Raw genomic sequence first — 17981 nt, 5'->3', positions numbered from 1 at the left:
ACAATTCCACCGGCCTTTTGTTTATGTATTCTTCTCTTTCTCTGTTCAGCTCTTAATAATTTTATCGTGTGATATCACCTTTAAGAATTAAAAAATACTTATTAACATTTTTATTACATACCTTAGTTAATTAACTAAAATATTTTATTTGATGTTACCCACTAGTGTTAATTAAAATATCCTTAAATTTTATTGATTCTACTATCAAAACTATTTGAAGGTTAAAAAAAATTGTATTAGTAGCCTCATAGAAGCTCAGTATCAAGTTTGAAGGTCTATAACCCGATATTCAATTCTTATGATGGGCACAGCATCGTGCAGGAAATTTTAAACAGACAATGTATACATAAATCAACTTTTTGCTTTTATGCCTTTAAAATGTTGCCTATTCATGAAATATAATGCACAAACATTATGCATGGAACTATATTACTGTTATCGAGAAATAAAAGTCTTGAGGATACAGAAATGTATTAGATATATATACGAGACTAAAACTTTCTTCTAGCATAACCGGTTTTATCTTCATATGCATATCATTTGCTTACATACTTCAGTTATAAACTATCGTCATCTTCGCTACCAATATCCAATTCCCTATTTCAATATATAATCTGTCTTTAAGAAGTTCATCAACATGAGATTTATTTGGTGATGTTACTCTGCGAATAAAAGATACTTGATTTTTCATTTGTCTAACTCTCTCAGTAATCACTGGACAGACAAAGAAACAAAAACTTGTGCCAGAACCAAGAGATTCCAGTTAAAGTGTTGGCATTTTAGCCTGTTGTAATATTTCTACGCGGTTGCACTTGACATGTAAAACAAAAATATGGATTTCTCTATTCGCAACACTATCGGCAACCTTAATCTATATAATACCAACACCATAAAGATATTTGGACCCTTTAAACATGAATGTTGAACTATTTTAAAGCTTATGATTTAGATAAGCTTTGAGTCATAACAACTAAATTAATCACAAAAAAGAAAGAGCAAACTTTTATTTACTCCTAGTCCGTAACAGTAACACAAAACTAACAACTGTCTTAGTTTTCTGGCTTCTTCGATATCAGGCATTCTAATCTTTTGAGGTCATGGTCAATGGTCTCTCTCACTTTCAACTTGACATCTTTAAATATGTCACATTATATTATACACGCAATAAATTCCACTTTCTGATTCTTATGAATCTCAGTTTGTCTTGAAACAACTTCTAATAGGATAAACAGGCTATTTTAAATATGTTAAGATATAATAACTTCCAAACTGTAGCGTGTGTAAGTGTATTTTTAAATGCAATTACATATTGAACTATCCATTATGGAGTCCACCGAGGGGGAATCGAACCCCTGATTTTAACATTGTTAATCCGAAGACTCACCGCCGTACCAACGGGAGATCCAAACTGTAGCGTGTGTGTGTGTGTGTTTTCTTACAGCAAAGCCATATTGAGCTATCCGATGAGTCCACCGAGGGGAATCGAACCCCTGATTTTAACATTGTTAATCCGAAGACTCAACGCTGTACCAACGGGAGACCCAAACTGTAGCTGTCTTAGCGAAATGTTTTGAAACATTGAGGAGAGATGAAATAATTTTATTTTCCATTCCATTTCTCTGAGTTACGAAATGATAGTTTTGGTCTTTTCGATGATAATATTTAAGACTATTAACATAGATAAAACTAGGCATTTCTAAACTTGTCATTTAAATATTCTCGTTGCAGGTGTGGTCCTCACTTTACACTTAACTAGAACGTCATTACACGACTGTGTTCTTGTCTTTTGCTTTGAAACATGAATAATATTTTCATACATCTCATGTTATTTTTATCATTTTATCTCAATTTTCGATTCGTTTTCTTTACTCATTCTTCGTTTATTACTTACCCTGAGTTCGTTAGCAAAGTTAAGATTTCAATCTCATATCCCCATAATTATTTTCCCATCTTAATAAGCCTTTATTTAATCTTTATTAGTATTTTCTCAAACCCGTTTTGTCTTAACAATGTGAATAATATTGTGAATTGGTAAAAAAACAACCAAAGGCATATGAAGTATTAAACTAGAATCTACGGTGTTTATCAAAAGAATTGTTTGTTTAGAGTTAGGCACAAAGCTACACAAGAAGTATATGTGATCTGCCTATCACGGGTATCAAACCCGATATTTAGCGGTGTGAGTCCTCAGACATATCCTTTCTGTGCCACTAGGGGACAATTATAGTTGCATATTTAAAATAATCAGTTATCAAAGGCTATACATGTTTTAGAAGAACTAAATTTCACTAGATACACGTTGACAATCGTAAGTGCTAATAATGACAGTCAGCCGAAGAACGTGTACAACGTGTTTTTCATCATTGTTAATTAGTAAATCAAGCCTATCCACGAACAAGACTACCCAACTATCGTCTATTGTACACTTATCATCCTGATATCCTGAACTCTGATACACATTTTATTCAAACTACAAATGCTATTGAAGGAGAACGAAAAGCAATTTAGGTATGCAGTATATAACTTTGAAACACCTTGTACCTTGTGCAGTATATAACTTTGAAACACCTTGTACTAAGCAATTTAGGTGTGCAGTATATAACTTTGAAACACGTTGTACTAAGCAATTTAGGTGTGCAGTATATAACTTTGAAACACGTTGTACTAAGCAATTTAGATGTGTGCAGTATATAACTTTGAAACACACGTACTGTACTAAGCAATTTAGATTGTGCAGTATATAACTTTGAAACACCTTGTACTAAAGCATTTAGGTGTGCGGTATATAACTTTGAAACACGTTGTACTCAACAATTTAGATGTGTAGTATATAACTTTGGAAACACCTTGTACTAATTTGGGTTATTATGCACTTTGAAGTACCTTGTACTAAACAGTTTAGGTGTGGCATATAACTTTAGAAACACCTTGTACTAAACAAGATTGGGCCGGTATATAACTTGAAACCACGTTGTACTAAGCAATTTAGGTTAGCATATAACTTTGAAACACCTTGTACTAAACAATTGGGTTGTGTAGCATATAACTTTGAAACACCTTGTACTAAACAATTTAGGTTGTGTATAAGCATATAACACAAACACCTTGTACTAAACAATTTAGGTTATTGCAGTATATAACTTTGAACACCTTGTACTAAACAATTTTGGTGTGTATTAGCATATAACTTTGAAACACCTTGTACTAAACAATTTAGTTGTGCGTTATATAACTTTGAAACACGTTGTACTAAACAATTTGGATATTGTAGTATATAACTTTGAAACACCTCTGTACTAAGCTGAATTTAGGGTGTGGCATATAACTTTGAAACACCTTGTACTAAGCAATTTAGGTGTGCAGTATATAACTTTGAAACACGTTGTACTAAGCAATTTAGGTGTGTAGCATATAACTTTGAAACACCTTGTACTAAGCAATTTAGGTGTGTAGTATATAACTTTGAAACACCTTGTACTAAGCAATTTAGGTGTGCAGTATATAACTTTGAAACACCTTGTACTAAGCAATTTAGGTGTGTAGCATATAACTTTGAAACACCTTGTACTAAGCAATTTAGGTGTGCAGTATATAACTTTGAAACACTGTACTAAACAATTTAGATGTAGTATATAACTTTGAAACACCTTGTACTAAGCAATTTAGGTGTGCAGTATATAACTTTGAAACACCTTGTACTAAGCAATTTAGGTGTGTAGTATATAACTTTGAAACACCTTGTACTAAGCAATTTAGGTGTGTAGTATATAACTTTGAAACACCTTGTACCAAGCAATTTAGGTGTGCAGTATATAACTTTGAAACATCTTGTACCTTGTGCTGCATATAACTTTGAAACACCTTGTACTAAGCAATTTAGGTGTGTAGCATATAACTTTGAAACACCTTGTACTAAGCAATTTAGGTGTGTAGCATATAACTTTGAAACACCTTGTACTAAGCAATTTAGGTGTGCAGTATATAACTTTGAAACACCTTGTACTAAGCAATTTAGGTATGCAGTATATAACTTTGAAACACGTTGTACTAAGCAACTTAGGTGTGTAGTATATAACTTTGAAACATCTTGTACTAAGCAATTTAGGTGTGCAGTATATAACTTTGAAACACCTTGTACTAAGCAATTTAGGTGTGCAGTATATAACTTTGAAACACCTTGTAGTATGTCCATGACATTTTTATTGTCTGTCTTATTTAATTATCTAAAAATATTTGATCTGATGTCATCTACTACTTTCAATTAGAAATATTCTTATATTTCATGATACGGAACCTCATAGAAGCTCAGTATCTAGCTTGAGGGCAGATGCCGCTCGAACCCGAGAATCAATTCCTGTGCCCATCGCCGTGCGAAAGTGTCCACACTTCCCTACTTAAATACAATAATTCTCAATGCATGTAGATATGTTATTTTCTTACGACAAGTAGATTTAAGTGTATAATAAGTCATCAACATGGGGTATTCATACCTTATACACAAGCAAATATCAGTTTAGTAGCTTCATTAACTACTTTTTAATTTGTATTTTTTATAATTTAAGCAACGCCATTTTAAAGCTACGAAGATATCTGGTAAAATCTTAATGAATTGCTAAATAAATAGATAAAACAACACTAAGATTGGATAACCAGATTACTAGTTCTTTAACCAGGGCCCGACATGGCCAGGTGATTAGGACTTGACTCACAACCTGAGGATCGCGGGCTCAATACTCTGTTACACTCGCCTATTCAGCCTTAGAGGTGTTATAACGTGACTGTCAATCCTACTATTCGTTGGTAAAACAATAGCTTAAGAGTTGGCGGTGGGTGGTGATAACTAGTTGCCTTATTACACTGTTAAATTAGGGACGGCTAGAGTAGATATTTTTCGTGCAGTTTTATGCAGTTTAACCCTCACTTTTAGACAAAACAGCAAATAAAACACACAAAATGTTTATAAGGCACTTTGATAAAATTTGGGTTGAAATTGTCAATAATGTGAGCACAGATATTTCTAGGTTTTCAGGTAATTTTACAGTGCCTTGATTCTGTGTATGTACTATGTTCAAACATACAGCTTTTTATCCGTTTAGAGGGAAATGTTTTTTTTAATTACCTAGTTTTAATAAATATTTAACCACTACATATTCTTTACTTTGTGCGGTCAAGAGTGGACGAGTAGATAGCTTGCCGAACTTTAAACCCAAGAGTCCATGGTTCGCGTTCCCTTTCCATAAAATCACTCTCTGCACTTTTGAGCATGGATGCGTAATAAGAATGACAGTCAGCTTCACTGTAGGATTAGAGTGACCCATAAATTGGCATCAGGCGCTAGTCCATGAATCCGAAGTTAAAGATATCTTCTGGTGCGTCTGGCATTGATTACAAATATCTGTAACAAACATACTTCACATTATGTAACACCAACTGGATGGAATGTGAAACATTTGTTCATATTGGAAAACAAACTGCCATGTCGTGACCAATTAAGAATGGTTTTGTTTTTTGTTCGGTACATGTTGTCTCCATGGTAGGGATTTAATCCCAAATTTTGTAAGGTTTTGAAGCCCACTGTTAGGTCATCCGCGAGGTAAATATAACTGTGATGAAATTTCAAACACTTATATTGCTTTATCTACACCACAATTTAACACATCGTAAATATGTTATGCCAAAGAATACATGCTCTCTTTTGTGCGTCTGGGTTACTTCATCATATTGAAGTAGATTTTACCAAATTGACAATAGCCTGACAAACTCCAATTCTCTGTTTCTAAATCATATAATACAATAAACGACTGATGTAAATATCGTTTCAAGTAGGATTTCACATGCTATTATCTTATCAATCTAATAAGATTTAAAATCACATTTGTACTTATACTGCTGGCCAAAATCTTAAGGCCAATGAAAATAAAGAAAAAAATATGCATTTTACGTCAACCACTTATTTGAGTAGAACTTCGAAAGATTAAAATAAGATAAGGGAAAATAAAAATAAAAAACTTTTTTAGCATTTAATAGGGAAAATGTGAACACTATGAAATTAGCCTAAATACTAGCTGGTCAGAAGTTTAAGACCATATCGAAACGAAGCGATAATCGGTAAACACGTAACGAAATTTAATCATTTGTGTTCAAGCATTAGCGTTGTCATCATCTCCGCTGACATCTCCTGTGTTACATTGGGTAAAACATGGAAAAGGCTAAAAATTGACAGAGTTTGAACGTGGCGGAATTGTCGAGCTGCAAAAGCATGTTCTCTCTCAACATGCCATCGCTGGTGAGATTGGGCATAGTAAAACTGCTGTTGCAAATTTCTTGAAAGGCCGGATACGGAACGAGAATTTCAAGTGGTCGGCCCATTAAAACGTCGCTGGCGTTGAGCAGGAGGATTCGACGGGTTATCCGGCAAGACACAGCCAATTGTCGAACCAGACTAAGGCCCTTACGGACGAAGAATGCAGTTCAAGAACAATAAGACGGCATCTACGAGGGAAAGGCTTTAAAATCCGTAAACGTCTTCAAAGGCCACGCCTCCTTCCACACCACGAAACAGCTTGGTTAAACTTTGCTGAGAAGCACCAAACATGGGCCGTAGGTTCTTTTCTCTGATGAGAAAAAAATTAACCTGGATGGTCCAGATATCTTCCAACGTTAGTGGCACGATAAGGATATCCCACCGGAAACATTTTCTACACGACACAATGGAGATTCCATCATGACCTGGGGTGCTTTCTCCTTTCATGAAACAATGGAGCTTCAGGTTATACAGGGGCGTCAAACAGCAGCTGGCTAAATTGGCATGTTGGAGAGAGCATCCTTGTTGACTGAAGGCCCTCGCTTGTGTGGAAATGACTAGATCTTTCAGCAGGTCAACGCTGCAATCCACAATGTCCGCAAAACATAGGACTTTTTCATGGCGAATAACTTGATTCTTTTGGACCATCCACCATGTTCGTTCGAACTGAACCCCATTGGAAATGTTTGGAGGTGGATGGCAAGGGAAGTCAATAGAAATGGACGTCACTTCCAAACAATGTATGATCTTCGTGAAGCCATCTTTACCATTTGTAATAACATTCCAACCAGCCTTCTGCGAACGCTTATATCGACCATGCCAAAGCGAATGTTTGAAGTTATTCGCAATGACGGCTGTGCAACTCACTACTGAGACCCTTTGTTAGGCATTTTCTACCCTGTTTAGGATTTCCTTTTGGTATAGTCTTTTGACCAGCTAGTATTTAGGCTAATTTCATAGTGTTCACATTTTCCCTATTAAATGCTAAAAAAGTATTTTATTTTTATTTCCCCTTATCTTATTTTAATCTTTCGAAGCTCTACTCAAATAAGTGGTTGAGTCTAACAACGTAAAATGCATATTTTTTCTTTACGTTCATTGGCCTTAAGATTTTGGCCAGCAGTGTATAAAGGTTGAAACGTTAACACAGATGTTGTAGGCACTCGATCTTTCCTTCTGTGGTCTATCCAGTCGTGAGAAAAATGCAGTTATAAGATGACTCTGTTCTCTTAAGCGCATGTCAGATAATACGACAGCTGTAAGTGTACGGATTTACAACGATAAATCCGGGGTTTGACTCCTCGCGGTAGACGTAAAAGATAGCACAATGTAACTTTGCTGTAAGATAAGCTTTTATATTTAAGCCCCCCTCCCCGCTGGGACAGCGATAAGTCTACGGATGTACGCCAATACATACACTGTTCAATTACCAACGGTGGATACAATGTAGCTTTGCTCTAAATCTAAATGAAAAAGCAAGCTTCTATATGTTAACCCCCTCCCTACAGCTCGAATAAAAATAAGTTTACGGACTTACAACGCTAAAATCCGGGGGTTTATTTCCAGCGGTGAACACAGCACGTAGCCTAATGTGGCTTTGCTCTAAGACAAACAGGCACCTCAGGTAACCCTTAAAAATTGCACTACATCACTAACTTCAAGATAAAGAGTTATGAAACGTAATTATTTACAAGCATAAATTTCCTTTTGTCGCGCCGAAGTCTTTAAACTATATAGGTTACATAAAAATAATATTATGAACTTTCGGCTATCGAATATGAGAGTAGAAAGATGAAGCTTGTGTTTGGTATTACAGTTGTAAATCACGTAATAATTTTATAAATCATTATAAACTAAATATTGGACTATAACTAATCTGAACAATAAAAACAGAGACCACGCTCTTGTTCCTACACTTCATTGTGCAACAGATGAGCTTGAACAAAAGAACAAACTATACATTTCAGATAGTTTTCCTTCGTGTTTCCATAAATATTTCCACGTATTTCAAAAACTCATCAAACGCTTACACAATTATCAGAAACTACGAAGGATGGCACAATTGTGCAAACAGTTAATCGTACTTTGCAAGATGGATTTACGTGTGCTAATACATCGGCTTATCAACAAAAATTATAGCTGTGGTTCCACGAGTGACACGTATGTTTCTAGTTCATCGTGTGGTGATTTAATATCATAATAATATAACTTTTCATAATTTTTCTCCATAGTAACTATAGGTCATTATTTTAAGTATAACTTTTCGCGAACGTATTCTATGTGTAGTTATAACAGTTCTGTTAATAAAACATCGTAGTCACATACATGTACTAATCCTTTTTACGTAGCAAAGGTTACGTGCTATAACTTTGGTTCTTAAGACTTAAGTCATCACACCTTCCGTGTGGACTTTCTCGGAAGTTCAACAGGTGATAAACCTGTACACACTACGTTGGGTTTTTAAGAAAAATTATTATTTGAAATGTGGAGCACTGCAGTAAGACATCGATCCAGTAGAGTGTACACTTCGCTCTTGTTTCTTACTCTTTGACTCTCACTCCTTGTAGTTTTGCTCTAGCTTTATCTTCATCCCCTTCAATCAGTTTGAGTCAACGAATAATGAAACCGTCTATTTTTATACGGGTGCAAAAACATATGTAATAAATTTGTTATTTTACTTATTTTCCGTATCATTTGATTTTCTTTTCTCTTCTGTACTTGTACTTTATACTCTGTATAACATTTCTTCAGCCTATCTTATGGAATTAGCTTTCCTTAGTTGTTGAACATTACAATGATAGATTTCATACTGTTAGATACTGAAAAATCACTATGATGTTATTAAATAGAGATTTGTCACAACAATAAGAAGAAAGATATCAATATAACAAGCATTTTAAGTGTTGCTGAGACGAAGGCCACAACATTTCGATGTTCTCTACGGAAAAGAAATCTCACAGTAGAACACTTAAACACTAGTACCATTGTAAGCCAATACAGAGACGTTTCTCTATGTGAACAATGAACGCGTCGATTACAAAGAAAACTAACGATCTTCATTTAATACATGCATGTATAAAATAAAGTTTGCTACTATAACCAAGATACTACACGAAGCCATGAAGTTGGTGAATGCTCACAAGTTTACAGCTACATATGTATTATAGTTATGACAGAAATATTGCTGAAAATAAAACAAGCGAATTTACAACAATTCTATTAGATCTTATGCATATAGCCCTTCAAATAACTTATAGCATTCCTTATACCTTAAGGCATACTTGATATCAATAGTATTTCAACTAAGAATTTGCACGTCGTATACCAGGTAACTGACGAATTCTTATTTTGATTGAAAAGGTCTTGATAACAATAGCATACAAAACGTAGAGAACAGTTGAAATGTCATTTGTCACTTTTTTCACTGCCAAAATAAATTTGGCTGGTAAAGAATTATCCAGATTAAATCACACTTGATATTATTGTGATATTATATCACGTAGATATTATTACAAAACAAATTTCAGAATACAAGGGAAATAGAAATAAAGAAAATATAGACATAAGAACGTGATAACATAACACAGTGAAATCCATATACAAGAACGTGATAACATAACACAGTGAAATCCATATACAAGAACGTGATAACATAACACAGTGAAACCCATACACAAGAACGTGATAACATAACAAAGTGAAATCCATACAAAAACGTGATAACATAACACAGTGAAATCCATATACAAGAACGTGATAACATAACACAGTGAAATCCATATACAAGAACGTGATAACATAACAGAGTGAACTCCATACAAGAACATGATAAATAACACAGTGAAATCCATACAAGAACGTGATAACATAAAACAGTGAAACCATATACAAGAACGTGATAACATAACACAGTGAAATTTATATAGAAGAACGTGATAACATAACAGAGTGAAATCCATGCAAGAACGTGATAACATAACACAGTGAAATCCATATACAAGAACGTGATAACATAACACAGTGAAATCCATATACAAGGAAGTGATAACATAACACAGTGAAATCCATATACAAGAACGTGATAATATAACACAGTAAAATCGAAAAACAAAAACATGATAACATACAACAGTGAAATCCATACAAGAACGTGATAACATAACACAGTGAAATCCATATAAAATAACGTGATAACATAACACAGTGAAATCCATATACAAGAACGTAATAACAAAACACAGTAAAATCCATATACACGAACGTGATAACATAACATAGTGAAATCCATATACAAGAACGTGATAACATAACACAGTGAAATCCATATACAAGAACGTGATAACATAACACAGTGAAATACATAGAAGAACGTGATAACATAACACAGTGAAATCCATACAAGAACGTGATAACATAACACAGTGAAACCCATACACAAGAACGTGATAACATAACAAAGTGAAATCCATACAAAAACGTGATAACATAACACAGTGAAATCCATATACAAGAACGTGATAACATAACACAGTGAAATCCATATACAAGAACGTGATAACATAACAGAGTGAACTCCATACAAGAACATGATAAATAACACAGTGAAATCCATACAAGAACGTGATAACATAAAACAGTGAAACCATATACAAGAACGTGATAACATAACACAGTGAAATTTATATAGAAGAACGTGATAACATAACAGAGTGAAATCCATGCAAGAACGTGATAACATAACACAGTGAAATCCATATACAAGAACGTGATAACATAACACAGTGAAATCCATATACAAGGAAGTGATAACATAACACAGTGAAATCCATATACAAGAACGTGATAATATAACACAGTAAAATCGAAAAACAAAAACATGATAACATACAACAGTGAAATCCATACAAGAACGTGATAACATAACACAGTGAAATCCATATAAAATAACGTGATAACATAACACAGTGAAATCCATATACAAGAACGTAATAACAAAACACAGTAAAATCCATATACACGAACGTGATAACATAACATAGTGAAATCCATATACAAGAACGTGATAACATAACACAGTGAAATCCATATACAAGAACGTGATAACATAACACAGTGAAATACATAGAAGAACGTGATAACATAACACAGTTAAATCCATACAAGAACGTGATGACATAACACAGTGAAATCCATACCAGAACGTGATACCATGACACAATGAAATCCATATACAAGAACGTGATAACATAACACAATGAAATCCATTCAAGAATATGATGATATAAGAACGTGATAACATAACATAGTGAAATCCATATACAAAAACTTGATAACATATCACAGTGAAATCCATATACAAAAACGTGATAACATAACACAGTTAAATCCATATACAAGAACGTGATAACATAACACAGTGAAATCCAAAAAAGAACGTGATAATGTAACAACGAGATAACATAACATAGTGAAATCCATATACAAGAACATGATAACATAACACAGTGAAATCCATATACAACAACGTAATAACAAAACACAGTGAGATCAATAGACACGAACGTGTTACATAACATAGTGAAATTTATATACAAGAACGTGATAACATAACACTGTGAAATCGAGAAACAAAAACATGATAACATAACACAGTGAAATCCACACAAGAACGTGATAACATAACACAGTGAAATCCATAAAAAGGACGTGATAACAAAACACAGTAAAATCAATATACACGAACGTGATAACATAACATAGTGAAATTTATATACAAGAACGTGATAACATAACACAGTGAAATCCATATACAAGAACGTGATAACATAACACATGAAATCGAAAAAAAAACATGATAAAATAACACAGTGAAATCCATACAAAAAAGTGATAATATAACACAGTGAAATCCATGTACAAGAACGTGATAACATAACACAATGAAATCCATATAAAAGAACGTGATAACATAACACAATGAAATCCATACAAGAACATGATAACATAACACAGTTAAATCCATATACAAGAACGTGATAACATACCACAGTGAAACCGATATACTAGAACGTGATAACATAACACAGTGATATCCATAGTAGAACGTGATAACATAACACAGTGAAATCCATACAAGAACCTGATAACATAAGAACGTGATAACATAACACAGTGAAATTCATACAAGAACGTGATAACATAACACAGTAAAATCCAAATACAAGAACGTGATAAGACAACACATTGAAATCCTTATACAAGAACGTGATAACATAACAACGTCATCACATGAGACAGTGAAATCCATATAAGAGAACGTGATAACGTAACACAATGAAATCCATACAACAATGTGATAACATAACACAGTGAAATAAATATACAAGAAAGTCATAACATAACACAGTGAAATCCATATACAAGAACAAGACAACATAACTCAGTAAAACCCATATACAAGAACGTGATAACAATACACAGTGAAATCCGTACAAGAACGTGATAACAAAACACAGTAAAATCGATATACACGAACGTGATAACATAACATAGTGAAATTTATATACAAGAACGTGATAACATAACACAATGAAATCCATATACAAGAACGTGATAATATAACACAATGAAATCGAAAAAAAAAAAGATGATAACATAAAACAGTGAATCCCATACAAGAACGTGATAACATAACACAATGAAATCCATATAAAAGAACGTGATAATATAACACAATGAAATCGAAAAATAAAAAGATGATAACATAACACAGTGAAATCCATACAAGAACGTGATAACATAACAACGTCATAACATGACACAGTCAAATCCATACAAAAACGTGATACCATTACACAATGAAATCCATATACAAGAACGTGATAACATAACACAATGAAATCCATTCAAGAATATGATGATATAAGAACGTGATAACATATCACAGTGAAATCCATATACAAAAACGTGATAACATAACACAGTTAAATCCATATACAAGAACGTCATAACATAACACAGTGAAATACAAAAAAGAACGTGATAATGAAACAACGTGATAACATAACATAGTGAATTCCATATACAAGAACGTGATAACAAAACACAGTGAAATCCATATACAAGTACGTTATGACGTAACACAGTGATCTCCATACAAGAACGTGATAACATAACACAGTGAAATCCATATACAAGAACGTGATAACATACCACAGTGAAATCCATAGAAGAACGTGATAACATAACACAGTGAAATCCATACAAGAACGTGATAACATAAGAACATGATGACATAACACAGTGAAATCCATATACAAGAACGTGATAACATAAGAACGTGATGACATAACACAGTGAAATCCATATACAAGAACGTGATAACATAACACAGTGAAATCCATACAAGAACGTGATAACATAAGAACGTCATAACATGACACAGTGAAATCCACATACAAGAACGTGATAACATAACACAATGAAATCCATACAAGAATGTGATAACATAACACAGTGAAATCGACAAATAAAAACATGATAACATAACACAGTGAAATCCATACAAGAACGTGATAACATAACACAGTGAAATCCATACAAGAACGTGATAACATAGAAACGTCATAACATGACACAGTCAAATCCATACAAGAACGTGATACCATGACACAATGATATCCATATACAAGAACGTGATAACATACCACAGGGAAATCCATAGAAGAACGTGATAACATAACACAGTGAAATCCATATAAGAACGTGATAACATAAGAACGTGATGACATAACACAGTGAAATCCATACAAAATCGTGATAACATAACACAGTGAAATCCATATACAAGAACGTGATAACATAACACAATGAAATCCATATACAAGAACGTGATAGCATAAAACTGTGAAATACGTATACAATAACGTGACAACATAACACAGTGAAATCCATATACAAGAACGTGATAGCATAACATAGTGAAATCCATACAAGAACGTGATAACATAAGAACGTCATAACATGACAGTGTGAAATCCATATACAAGAACGAGATAACATGACACAATGAAATCCATACAAGAATGTGATAACATAACACAGTGAAATCAATATACAAGAACGTTATAACATAACACAGTGAAATCCATACAAGAACGTGGTGATATAAGAACGTCATAACATAACACAGAGAAATCCATATACAAAAACGTAATAACATAACACAGTGAAATCCATAAAAGAACGTGATAATGTAACAACGTGATAACATAGCACAGTGAAATCTATATACAAGAACGTGATAACATAACACAGTGAAATCTATATACAACAACGTAATAACAAAACACAGTGAGATCCATATACACGAACGTGATAATAACATTGTGAAATCCATAAACAAGAACGTGATAACATAACACAGTGAAATCCATATAAAAGAATGTGATAACATAACACAGTAAAATCCATATAGAAGAACGTGATAACAAAACACAGTGAAATCCATACAAGTACGTGATAACAAAACACAGTAAAATCCATATACACGAACGTGATGACATAACATTGTGAAATTTATATACAAGAACGTGATAACATAACACAGTGAAATCCATATACAAGAACGTGATAACATAACACAATGAAATCGACAAATAAAAACATAATAACATAACATAGTGAAATCCATACAAGAACGTGATAACATAACACAATGAAATCCATACAAGAACATGATAACATAACACAGTTAAATCCATATACAAGAACGTGATAACATACCACAGTGAAACCGATATACTAGAACGTGATAACATAACACAGTGATATCCATAGTAGAACGTGATAACATAACACAGTGAAATCCATACAAGAACCTGATAACATAAGAACGTGATAACATAACACAGTGAAATTCATACAAGAACGTGATAACATAACACAGTAAAATCCAAATACAAAAACGTGATAAGACAACACATTGAAATCCTTATACAAGAACGTGATAACATAACAACGTCATCACATGAGACAGTGAAATCCATATAAGAGAACGTGATAACGTAACACAATGAAATCCATACAACAATGTGATAACATAACACAGTGAAATAAATATACAAGAAAGTCATAACATAACACAGTGAAATCCATATACAAGAACAAGACAACATAACTCAGTAAAACCCATATACAAGAACGTGATAACATAACACAGTGAAATCCGTACAAGAACGTGATAACAAAACACAGTAAAATCGATATACACGAACGTGATAACATAACATAGTGAAATTTATATACAAGAACGTGATAACATAACACAATGAAATCCATATACAAGAACGTGATAATATAACACAATGAAATCGAAAAACAAAAAGATGATAACATAAAACAGTGAATCCCATACAAGAACGTGATAACATAACACAATGAAATCCATATAAAAGAACGTGATAATATAACACAATGAAATCGAAAAATAAAAAGATGATAACATAACACAGTGAAATCCATACAAGAACGTGATAACATAACAACGTCATCACATGAGACAGTGAAATCCATATACAAGAACGCAAAAACGTAACACAATGAAATCCATACAAGAATGTGATAAAATAACACAGTGAAATCAATATACAAGAACGTCATAACATAGCACAGTGAAATTCATACAAGAACGTGATAATATAAGAACGTGATAACATAACATAGTGAAATCCATATACAAGAACTTTATAACATAACACAGTGAAATCCATATACAAGAACGTTATGACATAACACAGTGATCTCCATACAAGAACGTGATAACATAACACAGTGAAATCCATATACAAGAACGTGATAACATAACACAGTGAAATCCATAGAAGAACGTGATAACATAACACAGAGAAATCCATACAAGAACGTGATAACATAAGAACGTGATGACATAACACAGTGAAATCCATACAAGAACGTGATAACATAACACAGTGAAATCCATATACAAGAACGTGATAACATAACACATTGAAATCCATATACAAGAACGTGATAGCATAAAACTGTGAAATCCGCATACAATAACGTGACAACATAACACAGTGAAATCCATATACAAGAAGGTGATAACAAAACACAGTAAAATCGATATACACGAACGTGATAACATAACATAGTGAAATTTATATACAAGAACGTGATAACATAACACAATGAAATCCATATACAAGAACGTGAGAATATAACACAATGAAATCGATAAACAAAAACATGTTAACATAAAATAGTGAATCCCATACAAGAACGTGATAACATAACACAGTGAAATCCATATTCAAGAACGTGATAACATACCACAGGGAAATCCATAGAAGAACGTGATAACATAACACAGTGAAATCCATATAAGAACGTGATAACATAAGAACGTGATGACATAACACAGTGAAATCCATACAAGAACGTGATAACATAACACAGTGAAATCCATATACAAGAACGTGATAACATAACACAATGAAATCCATATAAAAGAACGTGATAGCATAAACTGTGAAATACGTATACAATAACGTGACAACATAACACAGTGAAATCCATATACAAGAACGTGATAACATAACATAGTGAAATCCATACAAGAACGTGATAACATAAGAACGTCATAACATGACAGTGTGAAATCCATATACAAGAACGTGATAACATGACACAATGAAATCCATACAAGAATGTGATAACATAACACAGTGAAATCAATATACAAGAACGTCATAACATAACACAGTGAAATCCATACAAGAACGTGGTGATATAAGAACGTCATAACATAACACAGAGAAATCCATATACAAAAACGTAATAACATAACACAGTGAAATCCATAAAAGAACGTGATAATGTAACAACGTGATAACATAGCACAGTGAAATCTATATACAAGAACGTGATAACATAACACAGTGAAATCCATATACAAGAACGTGATAACATAACACAGTGAAATCCATATACAAGAACGTGATAACATAACACAGTGAAATCCATATACAAGAACGTGATAACATAACACAGTGAAATCCATATAAAAGAACGTGATAACATAACACAGTAAAATCCATATACAAGAACGTGATAACAAAACACAGTGAAATCCATACAAGAACGTGATAACAAAACACAGTAAAATCCATATACACGAACGTGATAACATAACATTGTGAAATTTATATACAAGAACGTGATAACATAACACAGTGAAATCCATATACAAGAACGTGATAACATAACACAATGAAATCGACAAATAAAAACATGATAACATAACATAGTGAAATCCATACAAGAACGTGATAACATAACACAGTGAAATCCGCACAAGAACGTGATAACATAAGAACGTCATAACATGACACTGTCAAATCCATACAAAAACGTGATGCCATTACACAATGAAATCCATATACAAGAACGTGATAACATAACACAATGAAATCCATTCAAGAATATGATGATATAAGAACGTGATAACATATCACAGTGAAATCCATATACAAAAACGTGATAACATAACACAGTTAAATCCATATACAAGAACGTCATAACATAACACAGTGAAATACAAAAAAGAACGTGATAATGTAACAACGTGATAACATAACATAGTGAATTCCATATA

At 33.1% G+C, this 17981-nt stretch overlaps 1 protein-coding gene across 1 annotated transcript in view; it reads right to left on the bottom strand.

Moving 5' to 3' along the window:
• The window catches only part of LOC143227324 (uncharacterized), a 63161-nt gene that overhangs the window by 18097 nt on the left and 27083 nt on the right, over positions 1-17981 (bottom strand). The gene's annotated exons all lie outside the window — the stretch shown is intronic.

Source organism: Tachypleus tridentatus, chromosome 9 (genome assembly GCF_004210375.1).
Source record: "Tachypleus tridentatus isolate NWPU-2018 chromosome 9, ASM421037v1, whole genome shotgun sequence".
In the NCBI taxonomy this organism is placed as follows: Eukaryota; Metazoa; Arthropoda; class Merostomata; order Xiphosura; family Limulidae; genus Tachypleus; species Tachypleus tridentatus.
The sequence above is the reverse complement of the archived record's forward strand: the minus strand, read 5'-3'. Positions and strand labels throughout refer to the sequence as shown.